Source organism: Gadus chalcogrammus, chromosome 14 (assembly GCF_026213295.1).
Source record: "Gadus chalcogrammus isolate NIFS_2021 chromosome 14, NIFS_Gcha_1.0, whole genome shotgun sequence".
NCBI classification, from domain to species: Eukaryota; Metazoa; Chordata; class Actinopteri; order Gadiformes; family Gadidae; genus Gadus; species Gadus chalcogrammus.
In genome coordinates this window covers 9,458,205-9,481,093 of record NC_079425.1, presented here as the reverse complement: position 1 = coordinate 9,481,093, position 22,889 = coordinate 9,458,205, and the positions used below count along the sequence as shown (strand labels likewise).

The window sequence follows — 22,889 nt, the reverse complement described above, 5'->3', positions numbered from 1 at the left end:
TGGCACAGTGCCATCCATCCAATTGTGGTACCCAGGCAGACTTGGGTTTGCTCCCGTGGGTAGATGGTTAGATGCAGCTGGGGACACAGACAGATCGGGCGGCGCCATTTGGTGAGCTGCGTGCCACGGTGTTGGGAATTTATTGCAAAAGATTGTAAGTAAAGGAAAACATGGAATCAAGAGCCAGAATCCTTCATCAACTTGATGCCACCCTGGAAAAAAGATACATACATTTGCAGACCAAGAAGAAGACCCAAGACAAGATACTCACTAAAGAGTTATTGGAGTGCTTCCGGGACCTAAGTGACGCTTATCGCCTGGTGCCATATTGTCGGAGGGTTTGGTGCGGTTACCCGTCATGAAGTATTTTAGCAGATGACTCAAGATGGCACATGACCCATGCCACGATCAACGCAAGGGGAGAAAATTGGCGGAGAAGTGGGCACCTGGGACCAACGGCAGCGATGTAAAACAAATAATAAACTTCAGGTTGTTGTTGTTTTAGAGATAACTGGGGGGGGGGGTGGCGGCGGTGGCATAAGATGAGGCCCCTCCCACTTGCTCCCTCTCCCTCTCTTCAGTCTCTTACCAGCTGAGGCACAACTCTGTGCCAAGCAATCAGCCAGCCAGCAGGGCAGAACACGCCATGCCAACTGCTCGTTGGCAATCGAGGAGGATGTACTTCTTTGGACAATTGCGACCGATTCCGAACGTGAGCAGCCTTGTTTGTAGACTCATGCCACAGTCATCGCTTTGGAAAATGCCAACGGGACAACTATCGGCGATCTCCCGGCTTAAGAGGTGTGCCACTGGGAAATATGGTGGCATCTGCCACGAAACAAACGGCGAGGGGGACGCCAGCGTTTTAACCAAATCAACGCGATTGGATACGATGCACGGGTCGCTTGTTTTAAGTTTAGAGGGAAAAAGAAGAAAGGATAATTAACCGTTCAAACGGTTAATTACAACAACAAAGTTTGCTTTGTTAATTAGCGTGACGGACACGATTAAAAGGATTTCTGGGCTAATTAACCAACAGGAGAACCCGCCAGGGTGGAAAAAAACAACAAACATGACGAACAAGACAAAAGCAACGAGGTGTTGGGAATTGGAAGGAGGGTGTAAAGCGGGTACCTCTTTGTGCCAACACCCCCCCGCCCCCCTCCCCCACCACCACCACACCCCAGCCCGTCCTTTGCCTCATCATTTTCACCACCATCGTCTTTCATTGCAGCGGCTGCCAGCCTTGTTGGTGGTGTAGGATCTCTACTAAAGGCGTTGCTGTCCAATACGCTGCCAATCTGCCAATCGCCAGCCTGCATGTGACAAGAGAGGGAGGGAGAGCAGACCTAGGGACCATGCCAGAAGCTCAATGGCAGCTGTTTACAATGACACAGACGAAAAAAGCGAAAAAAAAAAACAGCAAACATGAGGACGCATACTAATGAAGTGCCAAAACTAATTAAAATCAACGGACAGATGGGACTTATTTTTTCGTCATTTTAACTGTTTTTGGATGTAATGACACATTCTGGGTTCGTTTCGCCACCGACATTTGCTAGGGAAATGGGAAAGGTAAAAGGAAACTACAGTTATCCTTACTAAATTTGTGCATGAACAAGAAAAACTAGGACTGCCTATGGCTTATCTACATTTATTGCAGTCTCCAAATGGATTAATGGGCTCCAAACTGAAACTGGACCAAAAGGACTAGGTGGCAAGGATGGCACAGATCCAGGATGGACAGTGGAAAGGATATAGAGGGTATGCAGTATTGGGACACTTGAGAATATGTGACCTCTTTGCTGGCCTGGAAGTTACTGAGGTGGGGGCAGCTGGGCCATGGAAACCTCTCGCAATCTCCTTCAACATCCTTCAATCTTAAAATGTTTGGATCCTGTGTTCCTGTGAAGCACAGCCAATGCCAACATACCAAGTGCCTTGTATTGTGGGTTTATAGGCTTTGATACATTTTAGGATTTTCACCAGCTTTTTTTCTAAATTGCTAATAAGAATACAATAATTGAAGGAATGATTAGGAATTCATCAGTCTCTGGAAACCTCCATTGGCCTAAATATTTGGATTCTTCTTGGATTTCTGGACAAGGGGCATGGTTATGGAATATGAATAATTGAAGAAGTCATCCAAAGGGAGGGATTAAAAGATCTTTGTGCTTGCTACCCTACCTTGGCATGCACCACCAATATGCCTGAGTCTTGCTTTGCCTCCACACAGCAAGGGCAGATGGAATGGTGGCATCTTTTGGGCATTTACAATAACCTCACACAATCGCGATCACGAACGAAATACAATCTAATTTGTAATTTTGCTATTTTTTCCCCCGTACCCTTCATTGACATTCGCATGTGGATATAATCTTTCGGAGCTAATGAGCTTTGGATGATCAGTCGTTTATTTGATTCCATGGGGGATGCTAATTGTGCCATGTCTTCATTACACAAATGGATTACAAAAAAAAAGAGCTGCACGAGAAAGCAGAAAGGAATGGGGGTGGAGTGAGTGTATGTGAGTGAGGGAGAAGGCAAGAAGGAGCATATTTTTTCTTCCTTCGTTATATGCCAGTAGTCAAATAATGCCAGCCCTCACAAACAAGCAAAGAAAAGGTACTGCACTGCCAGTGATGTTCAAGTGCTCTCTTCTGGAAAAGACTCATTCTTTGCCTTCTTTCTACACAACCACACCACCAATGAAGACATCTGCCACCCATGGCTCTGGATCTTACAACTTAAACTGGAGCGAGACGAAAATCTGCCTGGATTCTAATTTCTCCACTGGATATTATTGGTGATGTTGAAATGATTAGCGTTCGCACATTAATAGTATTGAGCGTCATTAGCGCGCCGTTTCCCGGCGTCTGGCTGAAGCGAAATGAAGAGGAGAAAACAGACACTGTGGCGGGCACTGGCTAATGTCCTCTGTGCTTAATCATCCTGCAGCAGAATGGTTTTATGCATATTTCATTTGCATATCATTAAATCGCTAAGGCATACAGGCAACCGCCGCTGGAGAGCGAGATTGTGGAAATGGAGGAGACCAAAGTGTAAAAGAAAAAAAAAGCAACTCATTATGAGATGACAATCTTCAAAGCCGCGCGCCTGCTTTCTGGCAACCTGCCGAATGCTAATTTGCCTAATTTGACATTAATTAAAAAAGTGGGCTCGGCTAAACTAAGATGCGGAATAATTAAGGGGCAGACAATCTGTGAGGGAGGTCGTTTCGCATACAGTCTGTTTATATATGTATCATATATATATATATATCCATGTAGCAGAAACGGATACGATTAGAATCGGGAAATGTTTAATGATTGCTTTTTTTAAATGTACTATAAAGGGGATTGTTTTTAACCAACTGCAGTTATGGATGTATAAAAATCCTGTTCTGATGTCTATTTGGTCTGATCAACTGTAATATTTTAACATTCTTTATTGGGTAAGAAGACGCTGGCTAATGACTGTTGGAAGCAGATTTTAGCCAAATTGGTTGAATGTTCAGAGACAAGGAGACAGGGGTGACTGCGCCACAGATATTGGATCATGAATACGACAGAAAAGAGAAAGTAATACTGTGATTATGATATCTTCAAAACTGTGAAAAAACTAAATCCACACATTATTACAAAGATACCCATTCCTCACATTTCAGGTACAGTTTAGCCCTTAATCCTAATGTTTACGGACTCAGTGCTCACTATCTGCCCTTTATTGCAATTGTATTTTCAGCATCAAACCAATGCCATTTCCGATTTTCTGAATAATAGAATTCTAAATGGCTTGAATAAAAAAAAAAAAACATCCAAAGTCCCCGAAAACGTTATGGACTTTTTCTTCAAAGGAAAGACAATCGCAATTTTTCCCAGGTATAATTATAATCCAAAGAGACTTTGCGTTTTCCAAATTTATGAACTCCTATTTACCGATTCCCTAACTAATTCCTTCCTGTACGCCTGTAAGTCAAATTCCCCCTAAGCCATACACCGAATATTCAAATGAAGTCAGCTTCACGCCCCGCACAATTAGCCCTGTTTAGCAATTTGAGTAATGAGTGCCGCAGGGCTGTGGAAGAGGGGGGCAGCGCGGAGGCTGGCAGAAGAAACCCAGCGCATATAGCGAATAGTGGGTATCAGACTGGCGCTTTATTGCCATGGCACATGCAGATGTCGCTGTAGTACTTTCAAAGGCTTCCACCGTCCAAGTGGGAGGTAACGAGGACCTCGTTTGGTATCGTCACACACCTCTGCTGCGCAGTCAAGGAGCAGTACTAATACGCAGAAGGCTACGAGACACGTGGGACCGTGCATGGCACCCACAGCTAAAGAGTTTAAATGAGTCTTGTCAGGTTTTGGGGAGAATGCAAATGATAGCGATTAAAAACCACTAAGGTATAGCCACACCATTTGGGTGTCCGTGTATGGCCGAGCGTGTCACATTGTGCAGATATTATGCAGAGTGTGCCACTTAATATGCATAAGGAATTTCTTTAGCATGCAGCACAGTGTGGGCTTGTATTGCTGGATTGTTCTCCCATGCCCTCGCTACTGTCTGTTTAATGCTATCTCTCTCTGAAACAACTCTTTTCCCTATGCTATCAAAATGTTTACTTGTCAGTAAGGTCCATTTTCAGGCGTGAAAATGTGTGCAACAGTCCAAACAATGTCTGTGACTTTGTGAATACATATCTATCGATTGCTATACCATGATACAAAGGAATGCCATTATGTATGCCATATCAAAGCTTATTTAGTATTAGATATTATTATGCAAAAGTTGTTGTCCTTCTAAAGCTATTATACTAGCAAAGCAGACTTTTACGAAGGTGGATGACGAAAATGTCGTCATGCTAAATACAAATCTTTTTACTGTGTTTCCAACAGATAATTGACTTATCTCTCACTTGTGAGAGATACTTTTGTCGGCCACACTAGACCATCTGGATAGCAAGGCTCTCTCATTTAACTGCTGTTGAGTTCAAGGTCTGTAGATTAATTGGTTCCTGGTTAGTCAGTATCAGTATTAATGCTGTGTTGCTAAAGCAATCGAGCAGGCCCGCTACATCTTACCATCTTTTTAAAAAGTGGGGTGGAGGTCAGATATCATTCAACCAATCAACCTACATAATATAATGATAGCCTCAAAAGCCAGTATGAGAATGATTTTAGCAAGAGCTGAAAAGGTGTACCGAAGCACCTGCATTACTATGCTCGTTCGACCACATTGATAACATTTGAGTTACAAACGAATGTGGTCAGTTTTATGGACCTAGACGTTCCCCTTCCTTTCGAGGAGTGTATGGTAGGGGGAGGAATATGAACCGGATGCAGCCTGTGGCAGTGCTGTCGTTGCAACATAATGAGGGATGTCAGGGTAGAAAGAGATGTACCATCAGATAGAAGCGACTTGTGCAGCCTGTCTGACACATTCTGTGAAGCTAGAATGACTGCTCAGCTGCTCAACATTCAACAGCAAGCAGTAAAGAAGGGTTCCTAGGAGGCCTCCCAAATGACCACTGAGATTCAATGTGTGTGTGTGTGTATGCCAGGGTGTGGGTGAGGGTGTGCATGTGCCTGTTTGTACATGCATGTGTATCTTGAAGACAAATGCCTGTCCTACTGATGACAGAAACAGAAAGAGCAACAACAATACAAGAGGTCTAGCATGGTCTCTGCTGAGATCACCGATTGTGAGAGAGGGGGGAGGAGAGAGAGAGAGAGGTTGGGGCGAAGGGGAAACAGGAGAGGAGAGGAGAAGGCTTGAAAGAAATGGTGTGACTCTGCCGTGCTCCCATAGGGCCTGAACGGGGCACCCAGCAAGGGAACCATTACACGCGTGCCTCTGACAGCTCACTCTCTCATTACACAACAGGCAGTTACCACCACCACCAACCTCAGCCCTTCCCTGCTTTGGAGTAGAGGCTGTAGCATCACCACCCAAACAAAGAGCATTTATCGTTTTCATGCTGGTGTTTTTAAATACTGATTATACAAAATTATTCTGGTAATTAATGCTTAATTTGCATTTGCCCAAGGCATTTCGATAGCCAAATAGGTATGTTGTAGCTTAATCATTTATACCTTGTTTGCTACACTATAGGATTCATTTGTTTTGTCAAACAGTTGATCAACTACACCGTGGTCAGATTTAAGCAGCAAATTTATGAGAAATAACTTCAATAAGACCTGTTGTGAGACCTTCACAGGCAAAAACAAATGATAAAGGAACATATTTTACAGCCTGGTTTTGGTGTGCGCCATTGTGCTATAGTAATTAAGACATAATTGCTATGGACTATCTTTGATCTCAAAATAAAATGACGGCTTTCAGATAAGCAGACTGAAAAGAATGCTTTACAAATGTGGGACTTTTCCAGAAAGTCGGAGAAACACCTAGCGAGAAGAGTTAAGCTAGGTTTAATAGCATCTCTGCTTTTATGTCCAGTTTTAAGGATCTAAAGGGAGGCAAGGAGGAATGGAAATAGATGAATACTCAGTATGAAAATGATTGACATAAAAGGCTTCTAATAGGGACCTTGAGACCCTTTCTTTCTTCCCTGTTCACACGAGCAAAAGACATTAGTGGTGTTTTCAGTGCAAATGCAGAGAATTACCTCGATCACGGACAGAACAAAAAGAGGAAATGTGCCTTTTTACGGCTAAAAGCACCTCTCTGCCTTTTTTATTTCTCAGACTTTTTATAGATTAGCTTTCTTTTTGTGTAGAGGCTTTCAGGACATGATTCATTAAAAAAACTAAGTGCCTATTCCTCCATACATTGTTCAATGTGGTGGACTTGTTAGCCAATCTCGGGGCAAAGTTAAACACCAGACTTCCTCCAGCCCTAGGCTCTGTGCTGCTCACGTTGGCTTCATTAGGACCTACACGATGTGCCTGCCTACCATCACAAGAGACACACGTGTTGCAGCTGGAGGGATAATCACACTGAGACAGTGGAGAGATGGTGATGGGAGATGGGAATTAAAGAAAGTAGAGGAACAGTAATGGGAGTCTGGGTTGTAGAGAAAGGTGAGTGAGGAATGGAGGAAATTGGAAAATTGTAAAAGGACAAAAAGGCATATTGCACAGCTTCCCCAACTAATCTACCCGAAAGGACATGACTCAATCTATAGGAAAGCCTTTGTTCAAATTCCAAATTCTGCCAGAAATATGCAATTGGAATTGGTTTTATGTGGGAAATGGACATGTCTATGTAAAAACCTCTAGCTGTTTAAAATCTCACATTGGCTGGTTGCAAAGCATGATGAAAGAATTTTGGCTGGTTTGCTTAGACCCCAGCTCAATTGTTGACATTGTCATTATCCAGATGTAAATCAGACATGACTTTTGATAAACTTACCCCTGCTCCTGGTGTATGTGTATACTGAAATTGGGCAGTTTGTGAGCTGTTGACATCCAACAAAGGAGCTAATCCACAAGTTGCAATTCTGTGTTTACATGCCCACTGTGCGGAGATGGAGAGGAGTGCAGATAGAATGCCTGTATTTAAAATGTCCAGGTCATTAGCTTGGTTTTGAATTTTGAATCAAACTGTGATTTTGTTATTGCTTCGACCCACCGGTTGAATTTGACTGGCTCAGTGGGAAAAAGTTTTCTTTGTGTTCAGGTGCCAGTCTTGTTATTCACACATTCATACAACAGGAACTGAGCACTTCATTTTGATTTAAAATTGTATGCTTAGGCTGCGTTCCAATCAGTTAAAGAAGACCTCTCCAACAGTTACTCTTATTGAAATGTTGGTCTAAACTCAGGATTCTGAAATATCCCATTGCGTAAATAAATGCCCCCATCTTTGCTCTGAATAATAACCGTTCGCCTTATTCTTATAGCTTCGTGAGCATGGGCAGTGTTGGGTACTACACAGAATCAAAACTTGTGGATTTGTTCATTTGTGGGCAGTATTTAAGAACACAACCAGTTCGTATGCGCTTACTTGTGTTAAACAAACAAAGATACAGCTTTGAGAGAAGCCAAACACTGGCTGGCTGTCCAACTGCCCAATTTCGGCACACACTCACAGCGCAAGAGGGGCGGAGTTGAACAAAAATATCGGCAGATTGAAATCTCGACACAGATAATGTCAACAATTAACCTGAGGTCATAGCAGGCCGGTCAAATCCTTTAATAGCCACACTAAAATATATATCGCTTTGCCTAATTTAAAACACACATCCCTTATTCAACAAATAAAAACACACCAGAGCTTTTAATCAGAAATATGGTAGTCAAGACTAATATTTTGCTCAGAGAGCAGTTTGTATGTGTGTACTATGGTGAATACAGCATACGAGACGTGTTGGGGTGAAATGCTGTAGTAAAAGGGCCCTTTGTGAAATAGAAGTTGTTGGAGTGTCTCTCAAAGACACCCAGGAAATCCTTCCTCTTAATGAAAGCCCCTCCGTGTCCTTAAGTAATCCTGCTCTGTATTATCTGAACGTTGCAGTTAAGTGCTGCAATTAGGCCACCCTTTTTCATGCAAATCAATTTGACAGCACAACAATCAGTTGGTTCCGCCAGCTCTCACTCTCTCGTCCTCCCCACTCGGCTCCGCGCCCTCTCTCCGCTACCCACTATTTTGTCTGGCATTTGCAGAGGGTGCTCCATTTGCATTATTTATCATATCAGGTTCGAATAGGCACCGCTCACTGCCGTGCGTTGATTAGTGCGGCATTACATATGTTAAGAACAAAAGCCCCACAAAATAAAAGACTGATCTTGTCTATAGTACCAGGCTTACCCATGCCACGTGTGATATAAATAGGCCTTGTTTGTGTGTGTTTGTCATGCTTGTGGTATATTACCTGCATCCCCTTCCTCCTTATATTACGTAGGTTCTTAATACCACACAAGAAGTGATTCGGTTAGCTACTTCTATAAGAAGAACATGATGTGTGCATCGACCCTGCTACTTGACAGGTGGCGCGGCAGGCTCAAGCCCCAGGACTATGTAAAACATACTACATGTAAACACATACAAACAGCAAACCTGTGTTTTTTTCAGGCTAGTGTAAGTACACATTTTAAAGGATAGTCATGCACTATGCCCTTTTGTTTAATTTGGGTGCATGTGCTGATACAAGCTTAGTCATTCGGATTATAAATGGACACCGTTGGTTCAAAGGAAGAACCCTATTATGAATGTACTGATGCAACTATGATGGATAGAAAAGGTAAATCTTCCATTCAAATCAAATTTACTAGACAAATAGACACTTGATTTTGTTGTTACTTTACTAACCTTAAACCCGACAGAAAGAAAATTACTAGAAAGCTTATAAGTTCACAAATGCCTTTACTGGTTGTGGTTGAGCATATCCAAGCCCTTTATACCATTGCTGGGAATGTGACTAGTTGCACACAGTTGTATGGGATGTGTTCAACTAGGAATGGGTCGATGTGGTTGAGCTCACACACACCAATAGTTGGAAATTCCTAATAATAATAATAATAATCGATTGGAATAATAGAGAGCTTTTTGGCATCTCAGAGACGCTTTACAAGAAAAATTTACGAGCAGGTTACAGCTTGCAGATCTGAAGGCCCTGGGGAATTTGTTGAGCTATAGGAGGTCTGTGAGGTATGTGGGGGCATCTTGGTATGGTGAGCAAGCAGTCATTGTGATATGTGATTGATATCCAAGAGACAGACTTGAGGGTGAGGTTGATGTGGTCATGGTTCCAGACTCTTCCCAGGATCCGGGCAGTGCTGCTTGTTGGGATGTTGTGCAGTTTTTGGAGCAGTTTGTTTGGAGACTCTTGCAGTAGCTTGTAAACGCATGAACGAGCTACTCGGCTTCAGCTGTTGTTAGGTCAGGGTGGAGTTTGGCGATGTTGCAGAGATGGTAGAAGGATATTTTACAGATGTTCTTGATAGGCCTTGATGAGGCCGAGGTTTGACGACCCTCTATCTTCCTGCTGGTTCTCCTGGTTGCCTATCTGTGCATGGAGCCAGTGGGCGGAGCTGAGGGGGTTGTCAGCTGATGGGGTGCACCTGTGAAGGTATGGCCTGCAGGCTTCATATGGGGATCCACATCAGCCATCTACAACAATATCCCCAAAGCAAACTTTCCAATCATCCATAAACTACACTCGCCACTGATTATACAGATGACATGTTATATTGGTATAGTATTCTCATCTTATTTCTCATACATATCTTGCTTATCCTTTAATCAATTGAGGACTCCTGTCTATGTTGTGCTCGCTGAGCCTGGTCGTAACACAATGTTTGTTACAACAGCTGCCAGTGTGCCAGGATGACATCAGCAATGTTGAGGGAGGTTATGGTGTTACTATGGGTTTGATGATGAATTTCTGTTTTGCTGCTGCTAAGTTGGAGAAGGTTGTCGGATCTTAGCTTTGATCTACTCAAGGATGGCTTTGAGATATAACTAGGTAACATCAACCTAGGTGTGATAAGGAAGAGAATGGGACCATGGACTGAGCCTTGAGGGATGCAGGTAAACTAGGTCAGGATTGGGAGTTGTGCCATGTATCCTCCTTTCAATTATCAATGTCCTTGTCCGAACATTCTCTACTCCTGTAACAAACGCTGTGCCTGCATGTCACGCACATATCTTGTTATTATCAGGGAAGTCTCTGTTGAGAGTTTTGTCATCTTTGTAATATTCTTTTTTAAACCATGTGTGCTGGTATATTTCTACTATGTTCTTCTATCTGTAAGCACTGTGACTATCATTGCCCGTTCTCAAGCTGTGGACGATAACGGTATAGACTCTTTCCTCGAACTCACTCTATATATGCTTTAGTGTGGAATAGGTGCATGAAGTACTTGAAGGGCTTGTGTTGTGCCTGTGGCATTTATTTTGAAAAAAGGACAAATTTGTCACACTCAGTGGCTACTGAGGCAATTGGAGCTGGTTTGAGAATGCAGTTTACGATGGAAATGTTTGTTTTCATCTCCTGGCTGTTGCTTCATTTGATTTGAATACTGGGTGGACTTCACCTTGCTAAGGGCAGCAGAGTAGGGCTTCTGGTGTTCTCTGACGGCTAGGCTATGGACCCTCAAGTAGGCCCTCAAGCTGAAGTCTGTTCAATTTCATTGACCTTAAGCCTGCTACACACTCGCCCAACAGTTGGCCATCTTAAATGTTTGGGGAGACTTGGACGAGTGTTCAGGTATTTTGAAGCTTTTGGAACCGCGCAGACGTTGGAAGTGAAGACATGGAATGCTGGGGAGGACGGGAGGGGAAGGGAAAACTTAAACTACTGTAACTCTCCAGATAATGGACAAAAGTAAAAAAACGAGGTCAAAAGTAAAAAACGACATACAAACAAAGCTTGGATGAATGTGTAGCATTGCGAAAGACGAAGAACCATGAGAAATAATAAGTGAAATAAGTGGGTTCACACGTTTGGAGAGCACAGAGAGGAGTGCTATCCAAAGTACGCCAGCGTACCTCCGTTTTGAAACCAGAACTGGATGAGTGTGTGTGCGTGTGCACGTGTGTCTGTACGTGTGTGCGTGAGTGTGTGCGTGCGCATGCTTCAGTCCATCCGTCGGTCTGTCTGTCTGCAGGGCATTTTAGTCTCATATTACTAGTGCTTCATTAACATGCCAGCTACTCAAAAACCGAGCAAGAGTCGTCTCTTCATCAAAGTCCTTAGCAAAGTACAGAGGCGAGAGTGGAAAAGAGTTGGGCAAAATCTGAAGGAAATCAGTGCAAGTGATCTTTTTTTAAGGGTCAAATAAATTTAATCTGACAGAAATAATATCAGGGGAAATTTTAAAAGATGAGGAAAGGGGGGGGGGGGGGGGAGGAGAGAGTGGATGAGATGGGAGGAGAAAGGAGGTGCTCTACTTTGGGTCTGTACGTCTTTAAGATGAAGTTTCAATCCGACATAGTTTTGTTCCCTAAAAGGAAATCAGTGGGCTAAGACGAGTCAATGCCATGCCTTGAAAGTCATGAATAAACATCAGGTTGCCTTTCTGTGCATATATCATGCATCACAAGAACACACCACCTAATGCAAGGTGATTCATCGCTCCTTGACACAGGAAAAGTCAGTGAAATTACCGATCAAGCATGGGGCTGGCATGGGGCTGCTGAGGGAACGAGGGGGTGAGGGGGTGGGGGGGGGGGGGGGCTGGGGCATATCCAGCCCAAATGGATTCCAGTGATAACCACAGAAAGGTGTTAAAATTAATTATTTAAAATTACAATTTAGGAATTCATCTGTTCACAATTCCTCCAACGCTTTATTACAGAAATAATACCTTATTTTATTGCTGCATGTGCGGATTCCAATGGCCCATTGAGAAAAGGTTGTAATTTGAAACCAGTCACTTAACAGAGAGAAGCTATTGTTCTGGGCTCTATAGGAAATTAAATGGTATTTATCAGCGTGGTCCCATACTGAAAGTGAATTCATAGAGAGGGGTAGCAGGTTGCAGTGGTATAATGTCATAATTCAAACAGTGTGCAATGGGAGTCCCTGATAAGAACTTTCTGGTTTACACTGTGCAGTCTTGCCAGAATGGAAATGCTGCCCTCGACTTGATGCACAGGGGGAAAAACATAATGTACTTGCAAAATCAATCAACATGCAAATCAATGCTAGTTTGGCTGTTTAGTATATTCAATTTTGAAGCCTAAATGAGGTGAGATTAATATTTAATTAATGGTGGTTGTAAGATAATTGTAGGATCTAGGAGGTGAGAACTACCACAAATAAATTATACATTGCAAGGAATTTTGGAAACGCTTAATTTCCTTTATAGGTTGTAGTGAGGCAGAAATGCATGGCGCTTTTATTTTGACCCATCTAGAGCTTAGATGTCATACCTACAGGTACTTCAATATCCTGCAACTGCCTTGGGCAACTAGGCTCAGGACAAATCCAGAGAGAATCCTATGGAAAATATCCATAAGTGAAAAATGCTAATTAGGATGTGTGCCGTGTGTGTGTGTGTGTGTGTGTGTGTGTGTGTGTGTGTGTGTGTGTGTGTGTGTGTGTGTGTGTGTGTGTGTGTGTGTGTGTGTGTGTGTGTGTGTGTGTGTGTGTGTGTGTGTGTGTGTGTGTGTGTGTGTGTGTGCATTTATAACTGCAACTGTATACATCTGCATGGAGTCTCTGGATGAGTGTTGGGGCAGGAGGGATGTACACCTAACCAGGCGTGAGAGCAGTGTTGTGCAGTGGGTGTGCAGTCATTTCTTTGATCATTTTTAATGGTCGCTCTTTCATGTGCGGCTGCAGCGCGTACAAATCTCCCTGCAGGTGTCATCTCATTCCTTCAGATGTGGGATTAGTATGCGGCAGGCAATAAAAAGCCAGGCCATTACACTGCGCGCCGCTCATACATAATCTCAGCACACTGGGATCATTACCTTTTCAAAGCATGATATCAGCTTGCAGTCTGCAGAGAGGCAGGGAGAAAGCGATAGAACAACAAAAAGACGCCAAAATAAAGAGGCAGCAAAGCACAGTCGCGATAAGGGATGGGAGTGTGGGGGGGAGGTTGCGGGGGTAAGAGAAAAGAGCTATCAATCAACACGGCTGACGTGCGGGTTTGGCTGTGGCAAGATGATTCAGTTGCCTTCAACTGTGGTCTTGTACCGTGTTCTGACAAACCTCTTTGAAAATGTGAGATTTCCCAGTTCAATATATACACTATTCTATACATACATTATTTAGCCATTCCAGCTCTCTCCCTTGTTCCACATTGAACCAAGGCAATGCAAATCGGTGTGCCATCTCCGATATATACAGGGAGACAGAGAGAATCCAACCCACACACTCAAATGAAACGTACACACACATACTATATACGAGTGCTCTCTGTCTCTTTGTGACAGCACACACACACACACAAACAAACACATACAGTCAGCAAGAGTAGGAATATAAGAGTCCAACACATCATAACCATCGAGTACCGGTATAAGGATTGTTAAACAGTTGGTTCCAACCAAGTGATTTGATTGGACAAGAGGCTCTCCAAGAGTGCTGGTTTAGGGTATAACATATAACTGATATAGAGCACACTCCGGTTAACTGGTGTTTCTTAGTAAACGTTAATTACATTAATGATCGTAAGCTGTGCACTCATCGGAATCACACGCTCCTCCAAATCGACTGTCAGCAGACATCCATGGTTGTACAATTAATAGAAACATACAGATAAATGCACATGATAAAAGGAGCTGGCCTGCGGCTACCCGTAGACCTGCACAAAGAAGCAAGGTAGTGTGCGGTCAAAGTCCCAGTTCAGATGTGAAACATTTTTTGTTGCCGGAGCCAGATAAATGATAAAATAATCAAACAAATCATAATTTGTTTGACACTTATGACTGTTTACTACTTAATGGTGGATGTAACACTGCTGCTTGCTTGTAATTGTTTTCGGTAGTTGGGCAACTGGCAACATGTATTGTATTGTTATTGACGTTGCTTTGAATGAGGAAGAGTCATATTAAATATGGGACTCAATTCAAATGTATTTGACATGGTTATTTTATGTATAGACATGAATATAATCTAGAGATTACACGCTATCAGAAGCCTATGTTACATAACATTCACGCAAAGAGTCAAGAAGCTCGGCTCCACTTGTTCTTCTCACAAACACCTACACAACAATAACTTTGACAGAGAGGCCTCAGGGCCAAAATGACTATTTCCTGAGTAGAAATAAGTACAGATTGGTATGGTGTTTTATAATTAATAGTCCCCACAATTACAGCAACCCGTCTAAACTTGAGAGAGAAGTTGTCCTCAGTGGTGCCGTTAGGCTATAGGCACCAATGTTTTATGAATAGCTCTGGATCTTTTTTGTTTTCAGACAAATAAGAATAATAAAGAAACATCTGTCATTCTGATAATGCATTGAAGTCCTCAAAAGTAATATGATACTGTTAATCAAAAACGCAAGTACGTTTTGGGACCTCTGTGTGTCATTCAAGTAGCATATATTCATACTTCTTGGCACTTGCACGTTTTGTGTTAGCAAGAGAGAGCGGAAGAGAGAGAGATCGACCTGTTACAGGGCTTGTCATTGCACTAAACTGTATGAATTGTATGCATGCGTGCGTGCATGCGTGTGCGGGTACGTGCGTGCGTGGGTGTTTGTGTGTGTTTGTGTGTGTGTGAGAGTGAAAGAAAATGACATATTCTAATAAAGTAATATTAACATAAATACATTTAACCGTCTTTCTCTAGTACTGTACACTAGCATGTCCAAAAATGTTAAATGAAAGCCGTCGTGAGGTATTTTGCTTCTACTCAATACTCTCTATTACTCTACTAACTACTAACAACATCTAATGTTATGAGAAAAAGTGAATGAAGTGAATGAAGTGTCCGATGATTAAGACATTCATTGAATGTAAATAGGGTGCCAGAGTGCATAAAGAAGCATCAAAAAACATTTCTGTAGCCGGCCCTATTATTTTCTATGTACAACCCCCACACCAGCTGCGGCTAGCTGCTCCGCGACCCTTCGCGCCACTGTCCTATTGAACAACGTTTCCGCCCCTGAAAACACGAGTTTGTATGCCTGGGTCTTCCTGTTGACGCTGCAGCGCATCGCCTCCTATTGGTGCTAGGGGCGGCACCTAACACGCGACGAATGCACGCCGTGGGGCTGAGGCGGCAGTATGTTTTACGCTTAAGCCTCGAATATCCTAGAAACGCCCCTGGTTGTCTCACATGGTGGCCCACTGAAACAAGTCTCATCCTTTCCAAAACATAGCCAAGATAGTTAGATAATGTGCAATAAATTTAGCTGCTCATATTTGAGAGGAGCCCGGCATTAAATTAATGGATTATTATGGTTGGATGGTTAATCTTTCTAATGTTGTTATCATGAATATAAAGAATGGTAAGTTTGGGAGGAAAAACTGTTGAATAGATTGTGATTATAAAAGAAGTACCTCTGGAATAGCAATAGAATCTGGGCGAAAAGTGCTGAAAAAATATATATTTGCATGATGTACTAAACAATATTTTGAGTATGTTATTGTGGTATTTTTTGCATTTTACACTTTTCTTTGACATTGTGAATGCACAGAACATAACAAGTCTAAATTAAATTCTAGTTGACTGCAGAGGGCTGAGTCATATGAATATTAATCTTTTGTTTATGCTAAACTGGTACGATAGCAGATTAAGTCTTAATCCTTATGAACAGAAAGGATTTTATATTACAATTATGGAGGTAAACAAGTGGGCCAAGATCAATCCTTAGTCTGTTCTTCAACCTTTGTAGTCATTCCAACAAAGAGGAAGGTGTTGGAGCTCATTGATTAAAAACAGAGTTTGTGTGGTACAATTGAGGAATGGTGGAAGTGGTGGTTAAGTATCAGGAAAGATTTAGCGAGTTATGAAAGTCAACAATTTAGTAGATTATAATTAAGTATAATAGAGATTGCATATCAAAGCACATACTAAGAAAAAAAACCTTTCTAATTTTATTGCATTTTTTCAATAACAATCTCAAAGGGTTGTTTTGGTTGTTACTATAAAAAACAACGCCAGTAAATATGTATCTCACAAAAACAATAAAAAAAACTCTGGGTTGTCATGGCTTACAACATTTCACCATTAGCCTATTCCTCAGTAAAAGCGAATATGTTTAAAGGGAAGCAAGATGAAAAAAGGAAAAACATTTCAGAGAGATGTCTGCAAGGCGTTTTGATTCCCCCGATGCACAAGGGAGGGCTCCCACTGGTCTGATAAAACAGCCAGGGTTCCGACAGCAAATGATGCCTTTCTCCAGAAGCAAGCCTACACGGTTTTTAATTGGCCTCCTCTGTAGCGGTGAACCTTAATGACTTTGTTCCTGGATTAAAAGCCTCAGAATGTTCAGGCAATGCGAGGGTCCTAACCTTTCCTCAGCTGCTCTCCTCCTCTCTGACTCTCCCCCCCCCCCCCCCCCCACGCTCTACCTCTCCCACCCCCAACTGTCTACTCTCACTCTCTTTACTCTTTCCTTTTACCTCCTATTTTTTATCTCACATCTGCTGCCCACTTTGTCCAACAATCTTCTCAAATTAGTTTTCTGCGCCTTGTTGAAATATTTTTTTTATCTTCGAAATTGTATTACCCTTAGCAGATGTTTTGTGTAATAATATTTCATTCAACATACTGTTGCATTTTTGTAATTCATAATACAATGGAAAGAATGTAGAAAAGATGGAAAAGTTGGTTAATGATAAGGAAGATTTGTAGTATAGTGACTTTTTTTTGTAGTATATATTCCTTACTGCGTAAGGAATATTCCACAACATATATATTTGACTCAATAATCATTCACTTCAGGGGGTGAAAACAGCAGGAGTGCACGTGTGGGCATCACTACAAGCAATGTTTTCTTGTAGTATCTATGAGAATTGATCCCAGTTCAGTAAGGCAGTTCCACCATCCATCAACCCCCCCCCCCCCCTCCCCCCTCCACCCCCCCTTTACTGCATGCTGGCCAGACTAGGCTACCATGTATGTGACGAGTGATGGACTAATCGATGCAGGGCCTAATCAGTCAGCTTAACTCTAACACCCCTTACAGCTCCACACATCATTATCATATCAGCCTCCACACGTTTGGAGGTGACATGAGGGAGACGGAAGATTAAAGACAATCTTGTAAAAGGCACAAGTTTCAACGCCTTGACCGACCATTACAAGCTCTACACAAGCCGGCAGCCATGAGAGAATTCTTTTAGAGGAAGATAGGATAGTATGGAATAAGAAAAAACGCTAAAATAGATCTGTGTGCTTGGAAAGAAGCAAGTTATTCCAGCTATGTGGCAGGTAGACTGGGCTTTAAACCACTTCAAGACCACTGACTCATACAGCCAGGCCTATTTCAGTGTGTCTATTAAAACCAAAGTTAGTTTAACTTGGGCACACGTTTTTGGGTCGGCTCTTGGAACTCTTATAAATAGTCTGTTAACCGCTTTACACAAACTGTTTACAGGCAGTTAACTATGCTCAAAAGGGGAAACAGGTTTGAGGTTGAGGATAAGGGCTTGAGGCTTGTGGTGGGAGAGTGCATAGTTCATGCAATTATCTTTTCCTGCACGGGCATGCCACACACACACACACACACACACACACACACACACACACACACACACACACACACACACACACACACACACACACACACACACACACACACACACACACACACACACACACACACACACACACTTTGTCAGTTACAATACAAAAAAAAAGACCTATTTGTATAGGGACTATTTGATGGACCATTATTAGGGAGAAACTAAGTTAATGCATTGATTTTTTGTGGAGACTTTAATCTATAGATCTATGATTTTAATGAAGACAATATATTCTATGTATATTATGTATTATTGATAACAGTTTATACGCTCGTACATGCCTTATGGTTGAACAGCTGAAAGGTACGACCATAGTGAGATTTACTCAAAGCATTACATCATATCTATCGATCTGAATTATTTTCATTTCAGATTGATGTACCGCAAGTAAGCAAATACAAATAAACCCATGCAATACTGCAAGCGAGATCTCTATTCTTACCATATGAACGTATAGTGTGCAGGATATCGAAATCGTAATGAACCCTTTCAGTTACAGAGTGATATTATTCCGAGGATCGTCTGTTTTTTTCATTCCGTTTAATGTTGCAACCATAGAAGGAAACATTCCATTCTGAAGTATTCAATATTTCGTGAAAAGCTTTAGTATGCTAAAGCCACTTGTCAATGGTATCATAAGGTTGTGGAGAGAAACGTCACTGTCTCTTCGTCAGGGGTGTAACTCTAGGCCACCGCTTGCAATCATCATTAATGTTTAAGATGCCTAACAACAGCGCTGTCGACAGCTTCCCAGCTAATCGACATGTCAATCAATGGCGGGGGTGAGGCAAGCTTTCAGAGGGCTCCCTGAGGTGGCTGCTTAGAGCACGCTCAGTTTAACACAGTAGTGCTCAGAGAGCATAAACACAGGGGGATATAGACTGTGGCATTGACTGGCTGATCAATGCCATTGATCACTAAACCTACCTTCAAGCTCTTTGTGCGGTCTTATACACTCTCTCCTCTGCTGCCTCAGCCAGCCCCGGCTGGTGCTTAAACTCGTCTCTGCTCACTTACACACAACACCTGCACCAAAGGACTGCAGCACACTCCGCTTCACTCTAGAGGGAGACAGAGAGGGAAGGTCAGAAGAATATGACCTCAGGTTAATTGATCCGTGTGTTTGGTAAAATGTATGGCTATTTTGGGAAAGATGTGTCAACTTCCACAGGAAGCTATAATTACAGTTACAATAGAATGACATGACACCAGTTTTCCCCTTTATGCTTGTTTATATTTTGTATCCATTGGCCACATATGTGAAATAGTTGATTGTGGTTAATATTTTGGTTTGGAAGCTAACAATAGTTCCAATAGCACAACAAATCAAAGAAAGGTAAAAGGCAAAAAACGGCAATGTTGTAGCCAAAGCAATGTATAAATCTATCTACTACGTTCAACAACCAATCTATGTATCAGTTTTCTAAGTATAAGAGTAGATGTGAAGCATTAACTTAGTTCAAGGTAAGTGAATTGATCAATCTGCAAAGATCATCCTTCTTCAACTGCATTCAACCTCTCATCCAAAGAGATGTATTTTTCATGGTAGTTCCTTTCACAAGGTTAATAAACACAATACAATATACACGTAGACTCAATAGAAATTACCACATTATATTTGAATTCGAGTTGAAGTAAAGATAATCAATATAAATCACACCTAAGGCCCATGGCCGATGCACTAATCCGTATGATTAAGTATAGGCCTTTAGCTTAATTCATTTTGTTCCCTTTGATAGTAAATTATAGTACACCGGAATATAGTATTGAGTATTAGAAAAAAGAATGATTTAGGAATAGGCTACCAAACAGGAGGATAAGTTAACATGCACAGTTTAGTGATGTGACTTAGTTTAGCTGGTAAACATACTAACACAATACATCGGTGACCGCTGACCATGATCACGGATCGTATATGTCAATAATGTGAAAAAATGCTTCTGTGTTTGTATTAATGTAGGCTCTGCAATGAACGTCAATCCTTACTTTGGCTTTGAACGCAACATTCTGGGCTGTGAATCAATGATTCGACAGCGTACGTTGTCCGTGCTTTATCATCGCCTCAACAATATCAAATGTTCTGGATAACATGGCACCTGCCGTCTATGGCACCTGCCATAATTCAATTCTCGTTCTACTTCCGGAGTGACGTGAGAACGACCGAATAACGGAAGGAGCGGGGTGACGCAGTAACGGAGAAATTCTACCGAAGACGAACTGGTTCGCGCTGTAAGTTTTCTGAAAGGGATTTTAATAAGTGTATTTCTACAGTGGCCGGTCTACGCAGTGTTGAATTGACACCTTTGCAGACAATTGTTTTCTGTTTTTTTTAGTGAGAGTTAGTGAGGCTGTTTATAAAAAAATTAACCGCTTACAAATCCCAGCTTTCAGCAAAATGATCAAATGTGAAGCTAATGAAATTTAAATAGTATGCGAGCTTTTCTGCCGTGAGATTTTAAATAAGTAGGATAAAGCCTTATTTGTGAGAGTTCTCGAAACAACCAGGCCAAACACCACAAACGTGATAAAATCTTGGTTCCAGAAGAGGACTGATAACTACAATTATAGGATTGTCTTCCCATTGTCGTATCCCTCCTTGGCAAACTGACCACAAACCTGGCCAGCATTGATTAACTAAGCTTTTCCTGCAAGCCAGTGGGAAGACAAGCCGAACGTCCTTCCGGACACCAACGTCCTTAGTCCAAGTGTCTGCAAAGACTTTTAATCACTCCTGTGTAGCAGTCTGGCCACTGTACAAATACATTTGTTAAAGTCGTATCCTGTAACCTCCATCTTGCAACTCGTGAATTAGTTTATCTAGGAAGAGTATCTCTGTAAAATAACAGGAAACTCCACCCCTCTCTCTTTCTGGTTTCTGGCCTAGGAGCTTTACAGTTTCCCCCTAGTTGGAAAGTTGGACTCTGGGGCTGGGTGTGGCTGCACACCTGCTGTTCATTCAATGTGCACAGATTAATCCAGCCATCACCACATACACTCAAGAAGATATTCTACATGGGAGCATGTTACACCATCTGCTTTGTATCGTTATACACAAACTATGCAATAACCAGTGCCAACATCACCACCCTGTTAACTTGTTATGGTGGAGCCCAGTACAAGCCACCTAGGTGGAGATTTGCAGCCACCCAGGTGGTGTGTAGTATGGACACCGTTACAATATTTGATTGTGTTTATCTCGCATAGCTTTCATTGATGTGTTTAATAAATGCATGCCGAGGGGATGGTGGATTGGTGGAGGTGGAGGGGATTTAATTCCAATGCATACCTGTGCTATCTGTATTATACATGTACCCTTTTGGGCACAGATGAAGCTATCATTTAACATAAAGGGTCACACAGGACGTGTTGGTGCTCTGTCAACCATGAAGTAGAAAATGGAGATAAATGTTCCATCAACTCCAGGGGCTATTTGCTTTTCAAAGAGCTTTTCGGAGGTGTGGACATGGAGACAAACTGAATGTGGCAACTGCCAACCCACCCTTAAACAACAAGACAAACAGGTGGGTTTGATGGTGTCTTGATGGAAGGCCCCCAGTCCACCAGTTTAATCAGTCCGGACTCCGTGGTGATATGTTCTGGCAGTGCTCACTCTATGAACCTGCGAAACACAGGCACCCTCAAACAGTGGGCCAATCTGCCATTCCAGCATGCAAGTTGGTGTGCTTATTATGCCAGAGAGATGGGAACGAGATGAGCAAACGAGATGGGGGAAGAAAGAGAATCCCATTTTCATCTGGCTGAAAATATGGACTGCAAAAACATCAGATGTACCTCTTCTAGTGAACAATGCCTTTAGTTCGGTGCGTATAAAGCAGAAAAAGGAAGGGGATGTGGAAGGAAATTCAATTCAAGAAACAGGAGTATTATTAGTAAAGCCGTTGTGTAATCCAAGCTACCATCTCTGTGCAATTCACAAAACAAATATCCTGGTCTTGATGAAAATGCACCACACCAAATAATGGAACAAATGATAATAATAATAATTATTAAGGATATTATTATAATATTCAATGATGCCAACAACCAACCAATTCAGGCTGCCTTTGCTTGATTAAAGCTCATCCAATTCAAATTTCAGAATTGATTTTTTTCTTGCACCTTTCTTCCAGCATCCATTTTGAGATGAATGAAAAAGTAATATTCCAGCAATAAAGCTTGATTTACACCACCTTCCGTGTTCCCCCTCTTCCCTTTTTTATTTGATCATTTAGCCGGGATCGTATAACTGTATATCAGACACAAATGAAATCAGGTCCCATGCACATTAAGGCCATGTCTTTCCGAAGCTCACATCCCCCACCCACCATCCCCTCTGCACGCAAGCTGCCCAGCTCCACAGCAAGCCAAGGGCAGAGTCTCATTCATTTTCAGGCCCATTTCCTCCTATGATTAGGCGATCAATCAATCCCAGCTTTCAATCTCATCAAGCAGACGGGATTATCTGGCCATCTTTGCCTCTCCCTTTTGCAACCCACTCGGTCTCTTACCCACAGCAGCACATTAACATCAGATCAAGTATCACCCGACACAAGCAGTCTGCCACATCATCCAACCACAAATAGACAGTTGTTCACCTCAACCATCACACAATCCATTCCGTATCATACAGCTCGTCGTGTATTCCTATGCACTTAGAGAAAAAAGGTGTTTGCATGTGCAGCACATTATATCTTACTGTGCATCGTCTAAAAAAAAGTCCAGAGAGGGCCCTCTCTAGACAAAGCTCTGTTTAAGATGGCAAAACAACTTCAAAG

At 42.2% G+C, this 22,889-nt stretch overlaps 1 long non-coding RNA gene across 3 annotated transcripts in view; it reads right to left on the bottom strand.

Annotated features, from left to right (window-relative positions):
* LOC130403251 (uncharacterized) overlaps positions 1-20,259 on the bottom strand; it is a 59,722-nt gene extending 39,463 nt beyond the window's left edge. For all 3 annotated transcript variants that reach the window (XR_008904081.1, XR_008904080.1, XR_008904079.1), the window contains exons 1-2: positions 20,101-20,259; positions 19,042-19,175 (exon numbers count right to left, since the gene is read on the bottom strand). This is a non-coding gene — a long non-coding RNA (uncharacterized LOC130403251). The remainder of the gene's footprint in view (positions 1-19,041; positions 19,176-20,100) is intronic.
* Positions 20,260-22,889: the final 2,630 nt, after the last annotated feature.